The following is a 25038-nucleotide window of genomic DNA, read 5'->3' as shown; positions in this document are numbered from 1 at the left end:
GTTGCCCCCTTGGTTGCTCTGGCTGCTTCCAGCACCTCCATCAGAGTTCTCCTTTCCAAAACCGCTCCTTCCTGATGAAGAATGAAGCCAACTCCCCCATTGAGATGAGGGCCCGGGGGGGGGGGGGGGCACGCACGAACAAGGCGTCCGCACTCAAAGCAAAAGTGGGGTACTTTTTCATAGTGGAAATCAAACCACGTCCCCTCTCCGTCCTCCAGTGAGGTTTTAAGCCGGAATCCCCTAACAAGAGGCTCACAAATTGAAATTCTGGTTCTGATCCTCAAACATGTGCCACGAGCGAAACCATCCTTGTCCGCATCAACCCTCACCACCGCCCCGAGCCAGTTGCCCAGAGCAGTGCCAAAGTTCTTCGTGCGCTTGTCAAGGGGAAGATCAGTAACACGGACCCAAACGTCCACACTGTCAAAGACCATCTCTGAAGGCCTGATGTGTCCCTCATAATCTTTCAGAATTACCACATTAAAATCAAATTGCCACGGGCCACTATTCATCGCATGTTTCCAGTCGCCTTCACTCCCAAAATGTACCACAAAAATGTTATCGCCCATGTTTCGGAACTGATCTACCTTGTGCAGCCCCCATGCCTTGATCATGGCACGCTCTAGAGCTGAGAAATTCATAGGGCGAGGGGAACAAACCTTACCCGCCACAGACCATCGAACAATCTTCCGTGTTGCCTTCTCTGGATCCACAAACACAAAGCCCTCCGCCTCCTTCTCCAACAACCTCATGCCCCCTAGCCTCGCCAAGAGGCCCGCCGTGGGGTCCGGCGATCCTGTATCCCCGGCCGGGGATTTGGAAGAACCCCCGCCAGAGAGGCCCCCATCTTTCTTCGTCGGCGTGGACGTCGCTTCACCGGCCGTAGCCGTCAGCGCCGTCACCATCTTGATCCCTTCCCCCGGCGTAGCATTCGCCGGGGAAGCCTTAGACGTCGAAGCGGTTGCCATCTTCGTCCTCTTCCCCTCCTCAGATGCAATCTTGTCCATGGACACCGCCTCCTTCTCCATCCGCCTCTCCGCCATTGGCACCGCCCCTTAGCAGAGGAGACGAACACTCAATCGGCAGACCAGGGCCGCGCAGTCACTTCCCCGTCGCCACCGAAAACCAACCACCCCCGCGAGAGAACCTAACCCTAGCACGAGAGGTTCATCGCCAAGCAATCGCCCTCCCGTTGCCTTAGAGTTTCGCTACGTGGTGGACCTTCGATGGTTGTCTCCTATGTTGCACATTGTGCGCGCGTGTTTTCATTAGCGTCAACGACCAAGATCGTGTGCCCGCAAAAAAGAACGACCAAGATCGTGTGTACTCTTTCACAAGACTTGGCACGACCTTACGGAGGATGCTGACGATTCTGGGCCCACCCAGCTGAAAGTTGGTGTGGGGTTTCTTCTCTTGTCCAGCCAGCTGAGCTCAACAAATGGTTGGAAAAGTCGTCCCGATCACACTTGACTGAGTACATGGTGACCATTGCCATTGACAGGTACAAGTAAGCTTGACCATGCCCCATCTCCGGGGCCATGCCCCAGCAGCCGCCATGGCAATGGCCATCACCGTCCACCACGTCCTCCTCGCGCTGGCGGTGTTCCCGCTAGCCGCAGCGCAGCAGGAGTACCAGGCCAACGCACAGTCCGACTGCTACGCCAACAACGGCAGCTCCGTCCTCGGCTACACCTGCACCAACACCTCCAGCCTCCTGGCATGCGCCACCTACGTCGCCTTCCGCTCCGACCTGCCGAGCTACAGCTCCCCAGTCACCGTCGCCTACCTCCTCAACGCCAGCACGCCCGCCAGCGCCGCGGCCAACGTCGTGCACGTCGCCTCCCCGGTCCGGAACAACACCCTGCTCCCCGTCCCGGTCCCCAGCGCCTGCACGGCCGCCGGCCGCTACCCGCACGACGCCGCCTACGCCATCCAGTTCCGCGACGAGACCTACTTCTCCATCGCCAACGAGACGTACCAGGGGCTCTCCACCTGCCAGGCGCTCATGGCGCATAACCCCGCACGCGACAGCGACATCCACCCCGGCGTCGCGCTCACCGTGCCGCTCCGCTGCGCGTGCCCGTCCGCCGCGCAGGCTGCGGCCAGGGTCAGGTTCCTCGTCACCTACGTCCTCGACTGGGACGACTATGCATTCACCGTCGCTCAGCGCTTCCGCGCGGACTACCTGGCTCTGCTTCACGCCAACGGCATCGATGACGACACCACCGTGTACCCGTTCACCACCATGCTCGTTCCACTCAAGGACCCGCCCACGTCTCAAATAGCGGTAGTCTTGCCGGAGCCTCCGGTACCGCCACCAGCATCGTCATCTGATTTGGTCCCGCCGGTGACTTCCAGTGAATCCAGCCGGCGGTGGGTCACCGTCGGCGTTAGTGCACATTAGTAGTGCATTTTACAGAGCAGGTCGCCGTCGGCGTACGTATCATAGACTTGTGTTGCTAGCACCATCATCAATCAAATAAAACAAACATCCACAGGTGACAGGTGTGTCCAAAACTCGGTCTCAAAAGTTGTTTTGCTACTAGCGGCACCTAGATGCTGCAATTGGACGGCTAACAGATGCTGCTGCAACTGTTGTCAGTAAATCCATCCATCAATACAAAAGAATAAAGTAAATGCCTAACAGAATATCACCCGCCATCGGACGGCTAAATTGAATCCATCCATCAATTGATAGATGATTTATTTTATTGTTTTGGCTGGGACATCATGAGCGTTGGTCTGAGTCGTCATGATGTAGTCGCCGGCCGACTTCATTTGCATGCTAGAACTTTGAACTTTGCATGATGGCGGGTGATATTGATGTTTTTTTTAGAAAAGGAGGACGATCCCCGGCCTCTGCATCTGGACGATGCATACAGCCACTTTATTAATTATTGACACAAGACCGTACAGAGTCATACAATAATAAATCTAAAGCCACCAAACTAAGCAACAACTGTCGCTATCCCTATCCTGTTGATGTAGTGGCGTTGAAAGTCTGGGCCTCATACCAAACAGACCACGCAGCCAAACCTAAACATCTAAAGACTTGAGGTCCCACCCAGGACGCCTGTCGGGTATGGGCACCCACCAATACGGCGTGCTTCTCAACCAGGACCCCTGCCGGGTATGAGGCCGCCGCAGCCACCTGCCAGGAATCCATCTTCAGAGCTGTACTGCTGCATCAACCTTGGCCGGTCCAACTGCCGCCGACGCCACCATGACGCCAGGCAGCGTCACCCTCCTGCGCGAGTCCATCTCCGCTCATCAGGCGCCGAGTCTCCACTGTCCCACGCCGCCGAGATCCGCCGTCATCAATGGAGCAGATGAAACACCGCTCCTCCTCTTGTCCCCTCCAACCAGCACTCGCTCCAAAATGATGCCCCCGGGAAGGAGAACTGTACCGATAGCACCGTCATCGTCCGATCCGGTAGACCCAGATCTATGGTTTCCCCCGGAACTTCCCGACCAGGTTGATGAGACCTGCAACGATGATGCCTCCAGAAGGAAACGACGTCTGCGACGCCGCCATCGTCCGCCAAGACCGCAGTCTGGCGCGATTTTCACCGGAAGCCACGTCTTCCCGACCTCGTGGCTGGCTGGAACCGAGCGGAACCTCGCCACGAAGACATATGTTGCCGTCGGTACTCCGGCGGAGATCCGGCATCTCCTCGCCGGTCCCTTCACGCGCCGTCGGTCGGCGAAAGGCCTCCCCGCGACGGATCCAAACGGGGCATTGGATCCGCAGTAGCCGTCGTCACCATCACTAGCAGGACAGCCCACCTCGCCGGATGGGGCGCTGCCCCCGCTGTCGTCCATGCAGGGCCGCCGCTCCGCCGGCGATGGTGCTCAGGCAGGGGTGGAGGGAGAGGTGCTGGCGGCGCTAGGGTTGGGGCCCCTGGCGTCGCCCCGGGGGAGGCGGCGCTAGGGTTGGGGCCCCGCTTGATGTTGGTGTGGTTGCTTTATAATATAGAGCGGAGAAACCCATTTTCGTATATTACGGTTTCTGTTTTTCATATTATTCACTTGTATATATAGTCATTTCGGAGCAACTTGCAAATGATTACATGGTTTTTTTTTTGTGTCATGTGCACTTATGAGGTTTAACCATAGCGAACGGCGAGCTATGCCAAATAAGGAGACTATCTCTCGTTATGCATGTCATAGTTAGGATAGCAGTACAACTGTCGTGCTAGCAAAGTGCAATAGCTAGCAATATAAATCGTTGGTCTCAACACAGAATTGCGTTAAGATATGGGATCAATGCTGCTCAGTTAGCAAGGCGTGCTAAAGGTGACCTATTCTAGAATAAGACCAAACTGGTTGCTGATATCATGTTTGAGGCAATCGCACAAATGAAAAATAATAAGGCTCCAGGACCGAATGGGTTTCCGGCAGAGTTTTATAAAAAATGTTGGCACTTTATTAAGGGGGACCTGATTGCGATGTTCCATGAGCTTTTTGCTGGACAACTTCAATTGTTTAAGCTGAATTTTGGAACGATAAATCTTCTTCCTAAGAAGACAGAGGCAGTTCGCATTGAGTAGTTCAGGCATATATGTCTGATGTTAGTTTCAAAATCTTCACCAAGGTTGGGACGAACAGACTTACGCAGATTGCGCATTCTGTGGTGCAACCGTCCCAGACTGCTTTCATGCCAGATAGAAATATCCTTGAAGGGGTTGTCGTCTTGCATGAAACGCTCCATGAGATTCACTCAAAAAAACTAGATGGCGTTGGTTTTAAAGTGGATTTTGAAAAAGCATACGATAAAGTTAAATGGCCTTTCCTTCAACAGGCTTTGCATATGAAAGGATTTCATCCGGCCTGGAGAAACCTGATTGAATACTTTACGCAAAAAGGGAGTGTAGGGATTAAAGTGAATGATGACATAGGTCACTACTTCCAGACACACAAAGGGTTAAGGCAAGGAGATCCCATGTCACCGATCCTATTCAACATACACTAGTGCAGAATCGGCCTTTTGTGCCGGTTCGTAACGGCCTTTAGTGCCTGTTCGGCAACCGGCACTAAAGAGTGGGGACTAAAGCCCCCCCCCCTTTAGTACCGGCTCGTCACGAACCGGCGCTAAAGTGTCACCACGTGGCACGAGCCAGGCCCGGGTGCGTGTAGGACCTTTGTACCAGTTGGTAACACCAACCGGTACTAAATGTTTGGGGGTGGCGGCTTTATTTTCCATTTAATTCTTTTTTGTTTGCTGGTATTTCACGATACTACAAATTGTACACGTTATGCATATATATAAATAGATTTTCTCGTACGTAGAACAGCATATATATAAATATACATCATCGAATGTCTCACAACCAACACCATTAATTATTCACACATACACATGTATATACATATACAATTTCTCCTACATGTTGCCTTGGTGCCTTCAGAGCACGATGACAAGTGGTTCATGGGGGCGGTAGCGGGTAATAGTATTCTCCTTTGGGATCTATGACCTGGTCGAGAAAAAATCCAGCTATTTCCTCTTGAAGTGCTAGTATGCGGTCCGCTGGTAGGAGCTTATCCCGCACCTCTCTGAACTGTTAAGAAGGAGATCAATATGCATGTGTACTAGTTGTGTGACAAGATATCGACAATGGTATGAATAGTGTTCTGACAAACGTACCCAGTCCTGTCTTTGAGATTTGCTCTTTTCGGACGCCATCATGCGAATGTTCTCACAAACATAGAATGCACACAGATCATTCCCCGACGCCTGCTTCAGGGCCTTTACGAGAATGGAATTGAATGAGATAATGATTAATCAAGCATGACAACTAATTAATGGTATTGAAACAAGAATTAAAGATATGGTAGCTAGCTAGTACTACTTAATTGCTTACCTTTGATCGATGCCAAAACAACTTTTTTGGCCATTTGCCTGGAGTCACCTTGATGAACTTTGCCCAAGCCCTGCCCGCCGGCAAAGAAAATTAATAAATGGGTTATTAAATAGTTCATATCAGTAAATGACGAAGTAATAATAGGCTGAGATATAGTTAATAATGATTGAAATTACCTGTTGACTATCCCCTTCACGATGGTGTAGTCTTTATCTTCTTTAAGTAGTGAGTCCAGTACTTCAACAATTCATTTGTCAACTTTAATGTCTAACAAGATCATGTGGAAACTACATGCGCACACGTTTGCATGTCTTAATTAAGCGGGCATGTGCATAAAATTAATCAACTATCGTAAACAGTATACACTTAATTATTAACATCTAGCTAGCTAGTAAGCAAAAAATGCGGGAAAACCGTTCCTCAGCTAGGAGTACAAGACAGTGTGACTCACAGGAAGTTGTAAGGAAGTAGTATATCTTCATTGGTATTGAGGCGCTTCAAGAACTCTAGCATGCTTTCCTCTACACTTTCTTGATAAATTAGGAGATTCCATATGTACTCATTAATGGTATTTGGGTCAATGAACCCAATTCCATAGCGTCCAGATTTTTTCATTTCCTACATCTTTATCCTGCATATAATACCACAGAAAAGAATATAGTGAGGATAATTACATGTAATGATTGATCAAAATGATCACTACATAGCTAGCTTGAGACTTAAATTACAGAAAGAAATCACTTATAGACAATAGCAACTGACAATAGACTTGTCGAGTGCGTCTTGATTGTGTAACTGAAATAGTTCTGAATACTCAACGGGCAGAGCTTTCTCATGGAAGTAATGCTCATGCTTGACATTCACCATGAGGGACTCTCGATTGGAAATCTTGGTAATGTTCATGTACCATTGATGCAATTCATACATTCTCGCTGGGAGGTTCTTGACCTTGTCTGGCTCGACCAAAGGTTGGACCCGGACATATTCCCGTTTTATTTCCTCCTCTCTAAGCCGAGGCATGGGCTCGATTTCGAGGAGTTGTCCAATAGTGATCTTGAGCATTTCAGCCTGCATTATATGCTCCTCGGTTATTACCACATCGACCAGCTGGGGAATGTTAACGGTTTGCCCACAATAATATTGGGCGTGCGTACTCTCATGTGTTGTTGGCACAAAAAGCGGGGGGATCGATTGCGCCGCCTGTTCTCCCAGCTGAGGAACGGTTTTCCCGCATTTTTTGCCAGCTGCTTGTTGGCTCGAGCTCGATCTCGCTTCCTTCTGTAGCCGTGCTCTATGTAGCTTTCTGATTTGGCGCTCATAGTATGAGTTAACAGGCTTGGGAGCTGGTTCTTTAGCCATACGAATGAAGTGGTCAATCGTTTCCTCAGGCACTTTCTCCTTTGGCGGTGGTGCCGGTTTCGGTCCAAAATGGGCATCCACTTGGGCCTGCACTATGGCTTCGTTTTGCTCCTCGGTCATGTCGTAAAGTCTCTGAGAAATAGGAGCGAGGCTTGGACCATATTTATATCGCTTGTCTCCACCTGTACTTCCTGTAATACCACGACTCGTACCGCTATGCACCATAGCTGCGGCGTGTCTCTTCTGCGATTGCTGAGACGGCGGATATGGCTGACGTGGCTGACGCTGTGACGGACTTGAAGCAGGAGGAGTGGCATGACGCTGTGTCGGACTTGAAACCGGAGGAGTGTCCTGACGCTGTGCTGGACTTGAAGCAGGAGTCTGCTCACACGTTCGGGGACTTGGAGGAGGTGGCGGACTTCGAGGAGGAGTCGGCTCATGCGTTCGTGGACTTGGAGGAGCGGGAGTCTGTTGACTCGGTGGCGGACTTCGAGGAGGAGTTGGCTCACGCTTTCGTGGACTTGGAGGAGCGGGAGTCTGTTGACTCGGTGGCGGACTTTGAGGAGGAGTTCGCTCATGCGTTCGTGGACTTGGAGGAGCGGGAGTCTGCTGACTCGATGGCGTACTTCAAGGAGGAGTCGACAGAAGACGCGGTGTCGGTGGACTTGGAAAGATGATGCAATCCTTTCTCCATAGGATGATACGATGTATGGCCTCTCCCAGTATGTGCTCGCCGTCACCTCCAGCAATGTCAAGTGCTAGCATCGAATATGGCTCCACCACTTCATCAACCATGACACGAGCATAGCCCTCTGGAATCGGGATGCAATGGAAGGTTGCTTCGGGGGTAATTGTGAAAGCAACGCCGTCTGCCACCTTCATGGATATGTTCTTCATTTTGGAGTGTAGCTCACAGTTAGTGTTCTCTATGATGTCATCCACAGGGTATGTATCCAGCAGTGTGTCGCCCGGTGCAGAACCAACAGTGCTTCTCGGCATGGATGGGACGGTGCTATCCAATGCTGGACGATCATCCGCTTGCTGCTGCTGCTGCTGCTGAGACCCCCTTTCCTGGCTAAGTGAGTCGATCTGTTGCTGCTGCTGCTGGAATTTGAGTGCCAAATCTGGGTGCCTTGCTTCTAGGCCTTGAAGGCGTTCTGTGTCCTGCTTCCTCTGCTCCTCCTCCAGCTTCCTCTTCTTCTCCTCCTCCATCTTATTTCTTGCACGGGACCTGTAGTCGCCGTTCCAGTCCGAAAAACCCTCATACCAGGGAATAACACCCTTGCCTCGTGTTCTTCCCGGGTGTTCAGGATTTCCCAGGGCGCGCGTAAGCTCGTCGTGCTCTCTGTTGGGCGTGAACACCCCCGTTCGAGCTTCTTCTATTGCGTAAAGTATCTTTTGTTCGGCTCCTTTTAGACTTGCGTTCTGTGAAACCATGCCTGTCTTCGGGTCCAACGCCCCCCCATGCACATAGAACCAAGTTCTGCACCCGGTGGGCAGCTCCTAGTAACCGGAGTGACCCCTGCATCCTCCATCTCTTGCTCAGACTTATCTCACTTAGGCATTCCCACCGCGTAGCCATCTGGACCCATCCTATGGAACAACGTCTTTTTTGCGACATTGGCCTTGTTTTTTATTGACCGTTTCTTAGATAATTCTGAATCCTTGAATTTCACGAAATCGTCCCCGTGTTCTCTTTGCTTTTCCAGTGTTCCCGTGAATTCTGGAGTCTTCCTTTCTGCAGTGACGTAGTTGGCCCATACAGTTTTCTTGTGGGTGTTGAATGCAATTGCCATCTTCTTAAGAGCAGCGCCCTTGACTTTGTCCACATTCTGCTTTAGTGAAATAATCTGGTGGGGTGAAATGTTCCATCAGAGATTCCCAAAGGTTTTTTTTGCTCTGTCGTCGACCCAAGTAACACCTGGACGTTTAGTTTTTGGCTCTTTCCATTCTTGAATGGAGATCGGGAGTAGGTCCTTCACAAGAACTCCGCACTGACGAGTCCACTTGTTCGCCATGTTCTTAGGTGATCGGGGTTCGCCACTAGGTTTGACGGATTCGATGTTGTACTTTACACCCTCCTTCAACTTTTTGCCCGGGCCTCGCTTTGTCCTGCTGTCTGTAGAAGCAGATTTGCTCGATCCGGAGGGCTGAAAGAAGAAAGATCGATTCGTTAATATATCTTCAAATAAAATAAAACATGTGATGATCACGAGATGCCTGCTTATATAAATATACCTCACCGGTAGTCTTTGTTATTTGCAATTTCATCAAACTTTTCATAGTCTTCTGACATGTCTGTCTTGTCATCCGCTCCCATGATGTTTTTTTTCCTGAAAGAACTATGTGACACTTTGGCTCGTCGTATGATCCATTCGCTTCCTTATCTTTTCTTTTTCTCGGCCTGATAGATATGTCTTTCACATAAAAAACCTGCGCCACATCATTGGCTAGGACGAATGGTTCATCTGCATACGCAAGATTGTTGAGATCCACTGTTGTCATCCCGTACTGCGGGTCTTCCGTTACCCCGCCTCGTGTCATATTAACCCATTTGCACCGAAACAAAGGGACCTTCAAACCACCTCCATAGTTAAGTTCCCATATGTCCTCTATGTAACCATAATATGTTTCCTTTCCCGTGTTGGTTGTTGCATCAAAGCGGACACCACTGTTTTGGTTGGTGCTCTTCTTATCTTGGGCGATCGTGTAAAATGTATTCCCATTTATCTGGTACCCTTTGAAAGTCATTATATTTGAAGATGGTAACTGGGACAGCGAGTACAGGTCATCTTCAATATCGCCATCATGCATGGCACATTTCTGCAACCAACCGGCGAAAGTCCTCGTTTGTTCACGTGCAATCCAGTCGTCAGACTTCTTTGTGTATTTGGAGTGTTGAAAATTCTTGTGTTCCTCCATATACGGAGCCACCAAGGCGGAATTCTGTAGAACTGTGTAGTGTGCTTTAGTGAGAGAATGCCCGTCCATACATATTATTTGATCCCCTCGTAGTGTGCCTTTTCTATCCAGTCTGCCCTTTTGCCGTGATTTAGGAACACCAATCGGCTTAAGGTTAGGAATAAAGTCAATACAAAACTCAAAGACCTCCTCATTTTCATGGCCCTTTGCGATGCTTCCTTATGGCCTAGCACGGTTATGAACATATTTCTTCAAGACTCCCATGAACCTCTCAAAGGGGAACATATTGTGTAGAAATACAGGACCCAAAACGTTAATCTCTTCGCAAAGGTGAACTAGGACGTGCGTCATGATGTTGAAGAAGGATGGTGGGAACACCAACTCGAAACTGACAAGACATTGCACCAAATCATTCTGTAACCTTGGTATGATTTCTGGATTGATTACCTTATGAGAGATTGCATTGAGGAATGCACATAGCTACACAATGGCTAATCGAACGTTTTCCGGTAGAAGACCCCTCAATGCAACCGGAAGCAGTTGCGTCATAATCACGTGGCAGTCATGAGACTTTAGGTTTTGGAACTTTTTCTCTGCCATATTTATTATTCCCTTTATATTCGATGAGAAGCCAGATGGTACCTTCATGCTGAGTAGGCATTCAAAGAAGATTTCCTTGTCTTCTTTGGTAAGAGCGTAGCTAGCCTGACCCTGATGTATGCCGTCTTTTCCGTGCATACATTGCTGGTCCTCCTGTGCCTCTGGTGTATCTTTTGTCTTCCCATACACGCCCAAGAAGCCAAGCAGGTTCATGCAAAGATTCTTCGTCACGTGCATCACGTTGATTGTGGAGCGGACCTCTAGGTCTTTCCAATATGGCAGATCCCAAAATATAGATTTCTTCTTCCACATGGGTGTGCGTCCGGTAGCGTCCTTGGGAACAAGTTGTCCACCAGGACCCTTTCCAAAGATTACCTTCCAATCCTTGACCATATCATGTACATCAGCACCAGTACGGTGGCGAGGTTTCGTCCGGTGATCCGCCTCACCTTTGAAATGCTTTCCTTTCTTTCTTACGGGATGCGTGCTTGGAAGAAATCGACGATGTCCCAGGTACACATTCTTCCTACAACTCTCCAAATATATACTGTCGGTATCATCCAAAAAGTGCGTACATCGTATCCCTTGTTTGTCTGTCCTGAAAGGTTACTAAGAGCAGGCCAATCATGATGGTCACGAACAGCAACGCCTTTAGGTCAAATTCTTCCTGTCCGTGCTCATTCCATGCACGTACACCTGTTCCATTCCATAGTTGTAATAGTTCTTCAACTAATGGCCTTAGGTACACATCAATGTCGTTGCCGGCTTGCTTTGGGCCTTGCATGAGCACTGGCATCATAATGAACTTCCGCTTCATGCACAACCAAGGAGGAAGGTTATACAAACATAGAGTCACAGGCCACATGCTATGGTTGCTGCTCTGCTCCCTAAAAGGATTAATGCCATCTGCGCTTAGACCAAACCATACGTTCCTTCGGTCACCTGCAAAATCCTCCCTGTACTTTCTCTCGATTTTTCTTCACTGCGAACCATCAGCGGGTACTCTCAACTTTCCTTCTTCCTTACGGTCTTCTCCGTGTCACTGCATCGCCTTTGCATGCTCTTTGTTTTGGAACAAACGTTTCAACCGTGGTATTATAGGAGCATACCACATCGGCAGGAATCTTCTTCCTGGGGCGCTCGCCCTCGACATCACCAGGGTCATTGCGACTGATCTTATAACGCAATGCACCGCATACCGGGCAAGCGTTCAAATCCTCGTACTCACCGCGGTAGAGGATGCAGTCATTAGGGCATGCATATATCTTCTGCACCTCTAACCCTAGAGGGCAGACAGACTTCTTTGCTTCATACGTACTCTCGGGCAATTCGTTGTCCTTTGGAAGGATATTCTTTATCATTACCGGCAACTTTCCAAATCCCTTGTCAGATACACCATTCTCTGCCTTCCATTGCAGCAATTCCAGTGTGGTGCCCAACTTTTTTTGTCAGCTTCGCAATTCGGGTACAACAATTTCTTGTGATCCTCTAACATGCGCTGCAACTTCTTCCTCTCCAGATCACTTGCGCAGTTTCTCTTTGCATCGGCAATGGCCCGACCTAGATCATCAGCGGGCTCATCTGATGCCTCTTCTTCAGCTTCTTCCCGCATTGCCGGCTCAGCTTATTCCCCCATTGTTGTATCATCGTATTCAGGGAACCCATGGCCAGGATAGATGTTGTCGTCCTCTTCTTCTTCATTGTCTTCCATCATAACCCCTCTTTCTCCGTGCTTGGTCCAAACATTATAGTGGGGCATGAAACCGGACTCAAATAGGTGGACGTGAATGGTCCTTGACGTAGAGTAATTGTGACCATTCTTACAGTCAGCACATGGACAAGGCATAAAACCATCCGCCCGCTTGTTTTCTCAGCGGCAAGCAGAAAACTATGCACGCTATTAATGAACTCGGGAGAGCATCGGTCATCATACATCCATTGTCGGCTCATCTTCATTACACAACACCGAATAGACCAAATTAATACAAGTTCATACATCAAGTTCATATACAACACATAATTAAATGCAACATACAGATAACTCTCTAGCTAAAGAATTTAAATACAACAACAAATGCGATCAAGATCGCAACTAAGGTAACAATTGACCCAACAGCATAATGATACCAAGCCACACTATCAACGACATATTTTCTAATCTTTCTAATCTTCAACCTCATTTTCTCCATCTTGATCTTGTGATCATCGACGACATCGGCAACCTGCAACTCCAATTCCATCTTCTCCCCCTCAATTCTTTTCAAATTTTTTTCAAATACTCGTTTTCTCTTTCAACTAAATTTAACCTCTCGACAATAGGGTCGGTTGGAATTTCCGGTTCACATACCTCCTAGATAAAAATATTTATGTCAACTTGATGGGCATAATTTGTCATAAACATGAAATGCAACAACTAGTTTTAAAAGAGAATATACCACATCCGAATCATAACAAGGACGAGGGCCGACGGGGACGGATATCAAAACCATGGCACTATGTATAACAAACAACGTACGGGTAAGATAATTATACGAGTAACTATATATCCAAATCACACAAACATCAATTTGGTAATGTAAAACATTCATGAACAAGAGCCTCACCACAAGGTGGTGCCGGCGACGGGATGGTGCGGGCGATCGACGGTGGTTACGACGGAGATTTAGAAGGCACTAAATAAACCACACCTACATATGCAAACTAAGTGCTATTTTTTACCTCAAATTACATATAAATTAAATACTAGCACATATAATTCCTCCCAAATTACTAAACTCACAAATTAATCACTATACAAAGCATTGCAAGAGCTAATCTAGCAATGAGAGATGAAAGAACAAAGTTGCTAACCTTTGTGATCATTTGAATGGATGGGGGCCTTCAAATCTTGACAAATTTTGGGCAAAATTTATGATGAGCTCGAGGAAGAGAGGGGAAGAACAGAGGAAGTGAGGGGAAAGGGGAAGAACAGAGCGAGCTCGGGTGGACGAAGGGTTTATGTACGACGACCTTTAGTACCGGTTCATGCCACGAACCGGTACTACAGGTGCTGGACGGGCCCCAGACTGACAACATCCTGCCACCACTCTCTTTAGTACCGGTTCGTGGCACGAACCGGTGCTAAAGGTTCGCCACGAACCGGTACTAATGAGAGCGGTTGGCTAGCCATTGGAACCGGCACTAATGGTCACATTAGTGCCGGCTCAAAATCAAACCGGCACTAATGTGTCTCAGATTTGACCCTTTTTCTGCTAGTGATAGTGGTAGATATGCTGACCATTTTAATAGGACGAGCTAAGGATGCAGGGCAGGTAGGCGGCCTTGTTCTGCATTTAGTTGATGGAGGTATCTCCATCCTTCAATATGCTAATGATACTATCATCTTCATGAAGCACGACTTGGCGAAAGCGAAAAACATGAAGCTCGTGTTATGCTTATTTGAACAATTGACCGGGTTAAAAATTAACTTCTACAAGAGGGAATTGTTCTGTTTTGGAAGAGCTAACGATGACCAGGAGGCTTATAAACAATTGTTCGGATGTGAATTGAGAACGTTACCGTTCACGTATTTAGGTATACCCATTCATCATCGTAAGCTGACTAACAATGAGTGGAAATGCATTGAGGATCGTTTTGAGAAGAAATTGAGCTATTGGAAAGGGAAGCTCATGTCATATGGAGGGCGATTAATTTTGATTAATTCGGTCCTCACAAGTATGCCTATGTTTCTCCTATCCTTTTTCGAGGTCCTGGTGGGAGTCAGGAAGAGGCTAGATTTCTATCGATCACGATTTTTTTGGCAGAGTGATGAGCTTAAACAGAAGTATAGGCTTGCTAAATGGGATATAATCTGTAGGCTAAAGGACCAAGGGGGTCTAGGTATTGAAAATCTGGAAGTCAAAAACAGATGTCTCCTTAGCAAGTGGTTGTTCAAAATTTCATTCGAGACGGAGGCTACTTGGGCTCACATTTTGCGAAATAAGTATCTTCACTCTAAAACCTTGTCCCAGGTGATAGTGAGGCCGACTGACTCACCATTTTGGAAAGGCTTGATGAGAGTCAAACCACTGTTTTTGAACAGGACAAGGTTCTTAGTCGGAAATGGAGCTACTGTGAGGTTCTGGGAGGATACGTGGCTTGGGGAGACTCCCCTTGCGCTTGAATATCCTACTTTGTATAACGTTGTTCAACATAGAGAAGCCTACGTTGCAACCGTTCTACAATCCACTCCCCTCAACATTAGTTTCGGAGGACGCTAGTGGGAAATCGTTGGGAGGCCTGGCTTCATCTTGTAAGACGATTGATGGATTTCCAGTTGTCTCAACAGCCAGATCAGTTGTATTGGAAACTAGTTAACTAAGAACGGCGTGTTCTCGGTCAAATCCATGTATCTGGATGTTATTAACTCTAGCGTGATTCCTTCCTCGAAGCATGTTTGGAAAGCGAAGGTACCTTTGAGAATCAAACTATTTATGTGGTTTGTGCATAAACAAGTTATTTTGACTAAGGATAATCTGGCAAAATGCAACTGGGTGGGTTCTGCAAGATGTAGTTTTTGCGATCATAACGAAACTATCAAACACCTCTTTCTTGATTGTCTGCTGGTCAAGATTCTGTGGCGGTCGATTCATATTGCTTTTAATATTAATCCGCCCATTTCTATCAAAACGTTATTTGGAAGGTGGCTCGATGGGATTGATTCAGATACAGCAAGGCACATTCATGTAGGCATCTGTGCTTTATTATGGGCAGTCTGGAACTGCAGAAATGATTTGGTTTTTAACAGAACAACGAACATTCACTTTTTGCGGGTTATCTTCAGGGCAACTGCGTTGATCCGTATGTGGTCGCTACTCACTCCGTCGGAGGCCAGGGAGCATTTGGTTACTGCGTCTACCCGATGGAAGATGGTAGCTCGGAATATTTTCAACCGGTTTGGATGGCGGTCATGTAATAGGATACGCATGTAGTGCTCCTATTTTTATTTGCCAGCCGGTTGTGGCTTTGACTTTTTTGTTTAGCTCTTGTGAGCATTTGTTTACTTCTTACTTCGAGACTTGGAGACTTGTTGCTGGATATTTTTATTAATAAGATGAGCCGTATGCATCTTTCTGATGCAGAGGCTGGGGTAAACCCCCTTTTCGAAAAAAAATCTTAGTATGCGAGAGCTCTACCACGTCTCTGAAAAAAACACCTTTGTAAATTACGTAATCTCCTTCAAATATTTATAAGATTGACATAGTATTAAATTGGTCCGACACTTGCATGTAAATATCAATCTTGTTTAATATTTGCAAGGTTGCGAGAGATAGATTTTACAAGGCTCAATAAACAAACATAGTCCGATTTTTCTCACCCGAACAACCAGCATCCCACTAAGCGAAAACAAAGGTATTAACGTGCAACAACAGCTAGGAATGACGGAGACGTGCAATCTGACAGCTGAAGGAGCTGAATATGTGAGAGGAGCTTAGGCTGTCCGGTTGCAATGTCCTAAATATGTAAATTATAAAAGCAATAGATGTGGATCATTCTTGGGACGGTTCGAGAAACTTTAAGTTCGATCTACGCCAACTCTTCTTCCGTTGCAACCCTTATAGTTGGTAATGATCCCATCTAAACCTCTTAATTCATCTCCATAGTGATCCGGGATTGATCGTAGGACGTTTTTTTTATTTTCTACTATCTTTGCCAACATTAATGAGGCCGATGAGTTGTGTCTCCCATGCTTTGCGAGGAACATAGGGTGTGTGGAATAGCTACAGCCCTGCGACCTCTTGGGGCCGACTCCTTGGGAAAGAATGGCTCAAACATTTTCGTCCTCAAGACTGGTGAAGCTTTTAAGTTCATGAAAGAACATACTGGGTGCCGGATGGTCTGAAAAGTTTTATGTATTTATTAACTTAAGTCGAGTGTACTCGACACATTCTCTTTGGCAACCGTTTAGGCGCAGTCGAGTGTCTTCGCTCTTGCTACCGAGGAGTGCGAAGCACATACGAGAAGAGGAGACACATGGCCTCTACCCCTAAGATATGGGCCCAGCACGCATTTGTGATCACATTTCCTTCGATGGGCGTTACTGTAGTCGATATCTTCGAGTCGGATTCAGCGTGCTAGGTGATGGTGCAGGTTAAGAGTTATATTGTCCCGTGTGCCACAAGCACTACAATATGAGTCTGTGTCGGGGTCATCGACACCAACTTCGGCGGGGAGGAGTGGGCCAGGATCTTGGCATTTTTCCTGGTCCTTCTCAGGAGTTTCCTTGCTGACTAGATACAGCAACATCTCACTTACCTTGATCAATACACGTGTTGATTTTATTTCCTTTTCTATCTTTTTGATTCGTCTACCAGCTCTAAGCAGCATGTAGGATTATGTGATGTGTTTCGTTATGCGTACCAGATCACCCGACGTAATGCCCCAACTCTGGTCGTTGTTGGTTTCCAGACTTAAGGTGCTGATCACCAGGCGGTGAATGAAGCAATGGATGAGCAGAAATGGTATATTGGGTGCTTCTTTTACGACAAGTTCATGTAGACGGGGAATAACCTCCTTGAGCAATTTGTGGGGGAAGGCTTTGCCTCGCCTGCGGGTATATTAGAACATACTACTACTTGTTAACACTGCATACACCACAGAATTCATAAAACTAAGCTATATCTAAACTTGATACGATTATGCTCTTGAATCCTCTAGAGGATGATACATATTTTATTCATGCAGTCTGAAACATTACGTCAGGTTTGGTATATATTTTTATGCCAAAAAAGTTCTGTATATATTTAAGAAACTATGGACAAGTGCTCATTTAAATACTCTTGAACAACATTAATGGATACATATTAATTTATGGCGTAATGTGATAATTTTAATGTGCTTACATTTGGAGTAGTGCTTATTTTAAGAAAAGATTTCCTCAAGTGCTTCAAACTGGACTTAAAAAATCAGCAAAACATAGTTACGACTAGTAAAAATAATTTCTATTTGTAATGATTTATGCTCGAATAGTATAAAAATGTATTGAAAGATGGAATAACAAAAGCAACTTATATTTACTGGTAAAATCAATTGCAATGAAGTATAAAAGTTTAGTCTAAATATGAGTGGTAATGGGACCAATAACATGGGTGGTCCGTCACTTCACCTGAGTAATGTGTGGCTTTCAGCCTTAATCAATAGAAATGAGGCGCACAATCAATTGAACAATATAGAAAACACACATTAATTTTCCGAAAATACACAACGGAGGCCACACACCTGATACCACATGCCCGCCGCGTCGATGAGGCCTTCGTTTTCACCTTCGGCAATGCGTCCATCTTCGCCGCCACGCCTGCTGCCGCCTTTTAATTTAAAGAGTAAAATGCATCACAAGTCCTAAAACTATCATAGGTGTGTCAGTTTAGTCCTATAACTTTCAAACTGCACTTTTGGGTCCTAAAACTATCGGAAGTATGTCAGTTTAGTCCTATAACTTCGAAACTGCACTTTTGGGTCCTAAAACTATTGGAGGTGTGTCATTTTTAGTCCCATAACTTCAAAATTGCAGTTTTGGGTCTCAAAACTATGTATGTTTGTTCATCTGAGGTCCTAATCTTGCATGGCCACCATCAATGGTGCATTTTTTCAAATGAGCCCTTTGTATGTGTTTACATCCCCCAAAGTGGTACATACGCTTCCACGTTGCAGTGTGTCCTGCAACCTGCATGCCCACCACCTGCATGGCCATGAGCTGCACGGTAGCCTCCCTGAGAGGTTTGGCGTGACCATCGGGGAGACCCCGAGCTAGTCTGCATGAAGGACGACATCCCTCTCCCTCGGCGAGGCCGCCGGGGAGATCCTGAGCCAATTGGGATGGAGTACACCATCCCACCTCTCTCTCTCTCTCTCTCTCTCTCTCTCTCTCTCTCTATTTGATGATATAGTCGTTGCCCCGACACCCTTGCCGTAGAGTTGGCCGTGCAGGCTGTTGTTTGGGCACGAGCATGGTCATAGGTGGTGAGCTGTCAGGCGACACAGAGGAGTGCGCGGAAACTGCAAAGCTAGCGCAGAGGTCGTCGAGAGTGACACAACCCTAGCAGTAGCCATAGGTGGGTAGCAATTGGACGTTGTGCGACATGTCGTTCTGTTGCTGTTGGGGGAGGCTGAGATGACTGGTCTACTCTCCTTGCTGGAGCTCAAACCATCATTCCACTGATGGCCTCTGTACCGTCGCCTCTGAGCATTCTGTGCGTGGGAGAAGACGAGCACGTGAGAATGAGGCGAGACAACGCTCTAGTTTTTTTTTGCATATTTACCTGGTGGGCCCATTGGGTCAGGTCAACATGGCTACAATCCAAACATTTCCAAGTGACTCGTTGGTGGGTCAATGCTAAGCATGCAAGCTTAGGACCTAAGAGGAAGAAACTTACCTAGTTTTGGGACCCACAACTACTGCTTCAAAGTTATAGGACTAAACTGACACACCTTTGATAGTTTTAGGACCCAAAAGTTCAGTTTCGAAGTTATAGGACTAAACTAACACACCTCTGATAGTTTTAGGACCCAAAAGTGCAGTTTCAAAGTTATAGGGCTAAACTGACACACCTCCGATAGTTTTAGGACTTATGATGCATTTTACTCTAATTTAAACATACTTCATAAATATGATACATATAAATACAAGGCATCGTGCACGAGCGTTTCTTACACTAACGGTCATGCAAACGCGCAGGCGCACAGCTCAATCGCCATTAATGGTCAACGCAGAACTTGATCGTGAGCTTAAGGTAGTATGTGCAACAACGATCAATCTCTTGAGGACTCACAGCGACGATGCAGCGAGTGATGAGCTCAAGCTATTTATTTACTCGTCTCTATTTAGTACACTCCTACCAGCCCGACAGTCGGTGCCCACGGTTGGACCTAGCTACGCTCGGCATGCATTCCGGTGCATTCCTTCTCGACGTGCCCATGGTCAGACCTAGTTGGGGCGGGGCTCAGTGCGCACTCTGACGCGACCAGGGAGCACGATCACCATGCTCTAGGATGACGCATGGGGCTGTAGGAGCTCCGGGCCATCGCTTGAATGCCCGTCCACTCTGTCCGGTGTGCTTTGCGTGCTCTGTATGCTCATTTTCTACCTCGTGAAATTGCTCCAAGGTGCTCACCAATAGCAGTACAAGAGTGTCAAGCACTGAGAAGGTTAGCTTGATGCCAGAGTTTGTCGTCGACACTCAATAGAGCAATGGCGAGTACAACCGACACTAAGTCACCCAGGGACGGAGCCATGATTTGGCAATAGGGGGGCAGCGAAGAAAATGAACATCTTTTTATAATGATCATTCAAAAAGGAGTCCAAGTAGGCGGGGGGGGGGGGGGGGGGGGGGGGGGGGGCGTGGCCCCAACTTGGTCCCCCTTAGCTCTGCCCTTGTAAGTCACCAGCAGGCTCAAGGGCGAGAAAACTCTGGATTTCATCTTGTGCCACGTAAGCAATTCCAGAAACCAAACGAGCTTTCAGCTAAAAAGGGCCGGGATCGACTGCAATAAGAAAAGATAGGTTGCCAATTTCACGGATCTTAAGGTCAATGTTGAATTTCGACCCAGAGGTTTAGTTTAGAATTTTTTTCTATTTCACATGTACATGTGAAATAGCAATTTTGATATATAAATACTATAAGATATGCCCTACACGGGCTGCACATTTTCTAAGAGCAGGCACGATTGGAATTTCGCATTGTAGACAAAACTACCTCAATGACAGGGGATCGGGATCAGGTGACATGCCTCTTGGCAGTCACGGCGTAACATGCGCCCTCCCATCCACCGTTGGTTCTCCATCCAACGCCACTGATTGATCCAAACGAGTGAAATGAGTGAAATTTGTTATTGAAATAAGTGAAATCAGTTATTGATATTAGTGAAATGAGTTAATCAGTTTTTAAAATGAGTGAAATCTGTTATTGAAAACGAGTGAAATGAGTAAAACGAGATGAAACCACTTTTTGAAATTAACAAAAATCTATTATTGAAACAAGTGAAATGAGTGGAATGTGCTAAATATGCTATTGAAACAAGTGAAATGAGTGAATTATGTTATCAAAACGAGTGAAATCTATTATTGAAACAAGTGAAATGAGTCGAATGTGTTAAATATGCTATTGAAACAAGTGAAATGCGTGAATTATGTTACCAAAACGAGTGAAATCTATTATTGAAAAGAGTGAAACAGGTTATTGAAACGAGTGAAATATGTTATCGTTTTTGCACGTGGATCAATAAGTGGTGTTGGAGGGAGAACCAACGGTGAATGGTAGGGCGCATGTTCGTGACTGCCAAGAGGCATGTCACCTGATCCCAGTCCAATGACAGGATACAACGTTCGTGTGTGTGCGCGTGTTTTCGTCAGCGTCAACGACCAAGATCATGCGTATTTCACAAGACTTGGCTCTTCGCACGAGGCCACATAGGATGCTGACGATTCTGGGCGGAAAAAGTCCAAAATAAACCTTGAAGTCATAGACGAAAGCTAAATCAAACCCTGAACTTTGAATCCCGGAAATTGGCCCTCTGAACTTGTAATCCCTGTCTATTTTGGACCCTAGACCTGTTTGGCACATCGGGAAGACTACAATCCCTGCCGGGATTCTAGCTACTCTCACAGACTAGAATTTAGGCCGGCCCACTATAACACAACAAGAATTCGTGAGGTTTAAAAACTGTTCGCACATTTCCAAAATTGTTCAAAAGTTAAAATTGTTTCTGTTTTCTATTTTTTTTTGCACAAATTCAATTCGTTCCGTGTTTAAAAAAACTGTTTGGAATTTCGTCTTTCGCACAAAATCAACTCTATTAGCATTTTAAAAAAATGTTCACGATTTGAAAAAATCACATTTATCAAAAAATATTCAGAATTCCAACAGTTTATCACATGCTATGAAAAATATTTCGTATTTTCAAAATTGTGTCACATTTTTGAAATATTGTTTTTGGAATTTCGTAAATTATTTCATAAATAATGTATATAAAAAAAGTTTCGATTGTTGGCAGTGGACTCGATTGGGCCAGCCCACTAGACATGAAGCGAGTTTTTTTCCTTAACACGCGACGTAAAAATTCTTTCTTTCTTTTTCTTAACAGGCGACATGATAATTCCAAAACAAAAAAAACATGTTGTGGAGTCGAACTTGGGACCTGGTAGCCATTACACCAGACGACTATGACTGACATAGTCAGAGGCCCGAAATATTTAATCAGATACTAAAGCGTTGAACTTTGGAAACATCTTTTAGGGGCAAACAATTATTGAAAATGTATTTATTTATGAAATCTTAGAACATTTTATAAAGTGCGAGAACTTTTTGAGAATTTTGAATACTTCTAAAAAAGCAACAACTTTGAAAAGCGAACATCTTTATAATTTTTTTAAACCTGAACAAAAATTTAAAGTGCAAACACTTTTTGAAACATAAATTTTTTCTGCAACCTGAACAAAATTTTAAAGTGCGGACACGTTTTGATACATAAACATTTTCTGAATCCTGAATATTTTGTGACATCTAAAAAATATCACAAGTTTTAAAAAATGTACAGGCCTATCCAAATGTTTATACAATGTATAATAATATTTGTGTGATTCAAAAAATGTAACATTTCAAGAATGATCATGAGTTCCAAAAATTGTGTTTGTGACATTTTTAAAAGAATGTGTTTAAAATGTAAAAAAAATGTTTGCATGATGTAAAAAAATGTGTCATAACCTTAACAGAATATATGTGGCATGTCCTTGAAAAAAGTGTATGCCAGTTTAAAAATGTTGAACCATGTAAAAGAGTGTTGTGTAGTTTTATAAAATGTTTATTGTCATTACGAAAATGTAAAATATGTAGTTGAAAAAATATTACCATGTATTGAAAAAGTTTTGAAAACATGTAATTTATAAATGTCCATAATGTATTTGGAAATATCAAAAGTTTATCCACAGATATTTAATGTGTGCGTTAAAAATGTACATTGGGTACTGAGAAAAATTAGACATGTGTAAAAATGAAAAATGAAAAGAAAACGAAAAAGGAAGAAAGTAAGAAAAACCAGATTAGTGCGCGCGCCCGAGCAACTGCGCTACTGGACCGGCCCAATTCAGCAAATCCCGACTATGTTATGTCAGAGAGTTTGGTGTGCTGATTTCAGAGATTAAGAGTTGGGCGTTTGATTTAGCTTTCGCCTACAAATTGAAGGTTTGTTTTTGACTTTTTCCATTCTGGGCACCTCTTGTAGTTGGAAAAGTCGTCCTGATAAAACTTGACTGAGTACGTGGTGAGCCAGGTACAAGTAAGCTTGACCATGCCTCATCTCCGGGGCCATGCCGCAGAAGCTGCGATGGCCACCGCCGTCCACCTGCTTCTCCATCGCCACCGAGACGTACCAGGGGCTCTCCACCTGCCAGGCGCTCATGGCGCAGAACCCCGTGCGCGACAGCGACATCTATCCCGGTGTCGCGCTCACCGTGCCGCTCCGCTGCACGTGCCCGTCCGCCGAGCAGGCTGCGGCCGGGGTGAGGTTCCTCGTCACTTACGTCCTCGACTGGGACGACTACTAGTTCACCGTCGCTCAGCGCTTCCGCGCGGACTACCAGGCCCTGCTTCATGCCAACAACATCGACGAGGACACCACCGTGTACCCGTTCACCACCATGCTCGTTCCGCTCAAGGACCCGCCCACGTCTCAAATAGCGGCAGTCTTGCCGGAGCCTCCGGCACCGCCACCAGCAGCATCTGATTTGGTCCCGACGGCCAGTTCCAGTGAATCCAGCCGGTGGTGGCCGGTAACCGTCGGCGTTGGTGCTGGATGCAGCGTTCTTGCTTTGGGCACCGTGCTCGCTCTCTTCTTGCTATGGCGTCAGTGCTGGCGGCACGGCGACAGACGCAAGAATACCACTCCATGGGTGGCTCGGGCGAAGGGAGCTTTGATGTGGCCGACAGTGGAGGCAGTGGACGTTCGCGAGGCGGTTTGGTCGCTGACCGTGCATGACTACGGGGATCTAGAGAGGGCTACATCAGGCTTCTTGGAGGAGCAGCGTATCGGAAACTCGTCGGTCTATCGCGCGGTGATCAACGGCGGCGCCGCGGCCGTGAAGCGCGTGCCCGGCGACGACATGGGCGCTGAGGCTGAGGTGAGCGTCCTGGAGCGCCTCAACCACTCGAGCCTCATCCGCCTGTCGGGCCTCTGCATGCACGGCGGCAACACGTACATGGTGTTCGAGTTCGCCGAGAACGGGGCGCTCGGCTACTGGCTGCGCGTCAACGGCGGCGAGGTGCTCGGGTGGAGCCAGGCGTGCAGGTGGCATTAGACGTGGCAGGCGGCCTCAACTACCTGCACAACTACACCGACCCTCCCTACGTGCACATGAATCTCAAGAGCAGCAACATCCTCCTCGACGCGTGCTTCCGCGCCAAGCTCTCAAACTTCGCCCTGGCGCGCGCGATCGCCGTCGACACCGACGCCGAGGACGGCGGCGTGTGGATGACCCGGAACGTGGTGGGCACGCAGGGTTACCTAGCGCCCGAGTACGTGGAGCACGGGCTGATCGGCCCCCAGCTCGACGTGTTCGCGTTCGGCGTCGTCCTGCTTGAGCTCTTGTGAGGGAAGGAGGCGGCGGTGGGACTGGACGGCTCCGGCGGCCGTGAGAACGACGGGAAGAAGGTACTGCTTTGGGAGGAAGCGGAATGGCTGGGCTGCCTGGGCGACGGCGACGGCGCCAAGGACGACCTGCTCGACAGGGTGACGGCGTTCATCGACGGCCGGCTGCACGGGCAGTACCCGTTGGACGTGGCGTTGGCCATGCTCGCGTTGGCGTTGAGGTGCGTGGCTCGGGAGCCCCAGGCGCGGCCGCCCATGGCCAAGGTGCTCCTTTCGCTGTCCGGGATGTACAGTACAATAGGACATTAAAATGTTACCCTCGGATCTCCACCTAATATCCTGCTCGGGAACAATAAGTCCACATTAGTGACGCATTTTACAGAGCAGGTCACCGTCGGCGTACGCATCCTGTAGACTTGTGTTGCTAGCACCATCATCAATCCAATAAAACAAACATCCACAGGTGTGCCTAAAACTCAGTCTCAAACGAGAGACGTCAGTGTAGTTGTTTTGCTGCTAGCGGCACCTAGATGCTGCAATCGGCCATGAAAAATGCTGCGACAGTTTTGAATGCAATGACAATTGATGCTGCAACTGGTGTGAGTAAATCCATCCATCAACACAAAAAAAAAGTAAATGCCTAACAGAATATAACCCGCCATAGATGATTTATTTTATT

At 47.0% G+C, this 25038-nt stretch overlaps 1 pseudogene; it reads left to right on the top strand.

The window, feature by feature from the left end:
• Window positions 1-1555: 1555 nt before the first annotated feature.
• LOC123084334 (protein LYK5-like) lies at window positions 1556-24668 on the top strand (annotated as a pseudogene).
• Window positions 24669-25038: the final 370 nt, after the last annotated feature.

The sequence above is a fragment of the Triticum aestivum genome, chromosome 4A, assembly GCF_018294505.1.
Source record: "Triticum aestivum cultivar Chinese Spring chromosome 4A, IWGSC CS RefSeq v2.1, whole genome shotgun sequence".
Taxonomy (NCBI): Eukaryota; Viridiplantae; Streptophyta; class Magnoliopsida; order Poales; family Poaceae; genus Triticum; species Triticum aestivum.
This window is presented reverse-complemented; position numbering and strand designations above follow the sequence as displayed.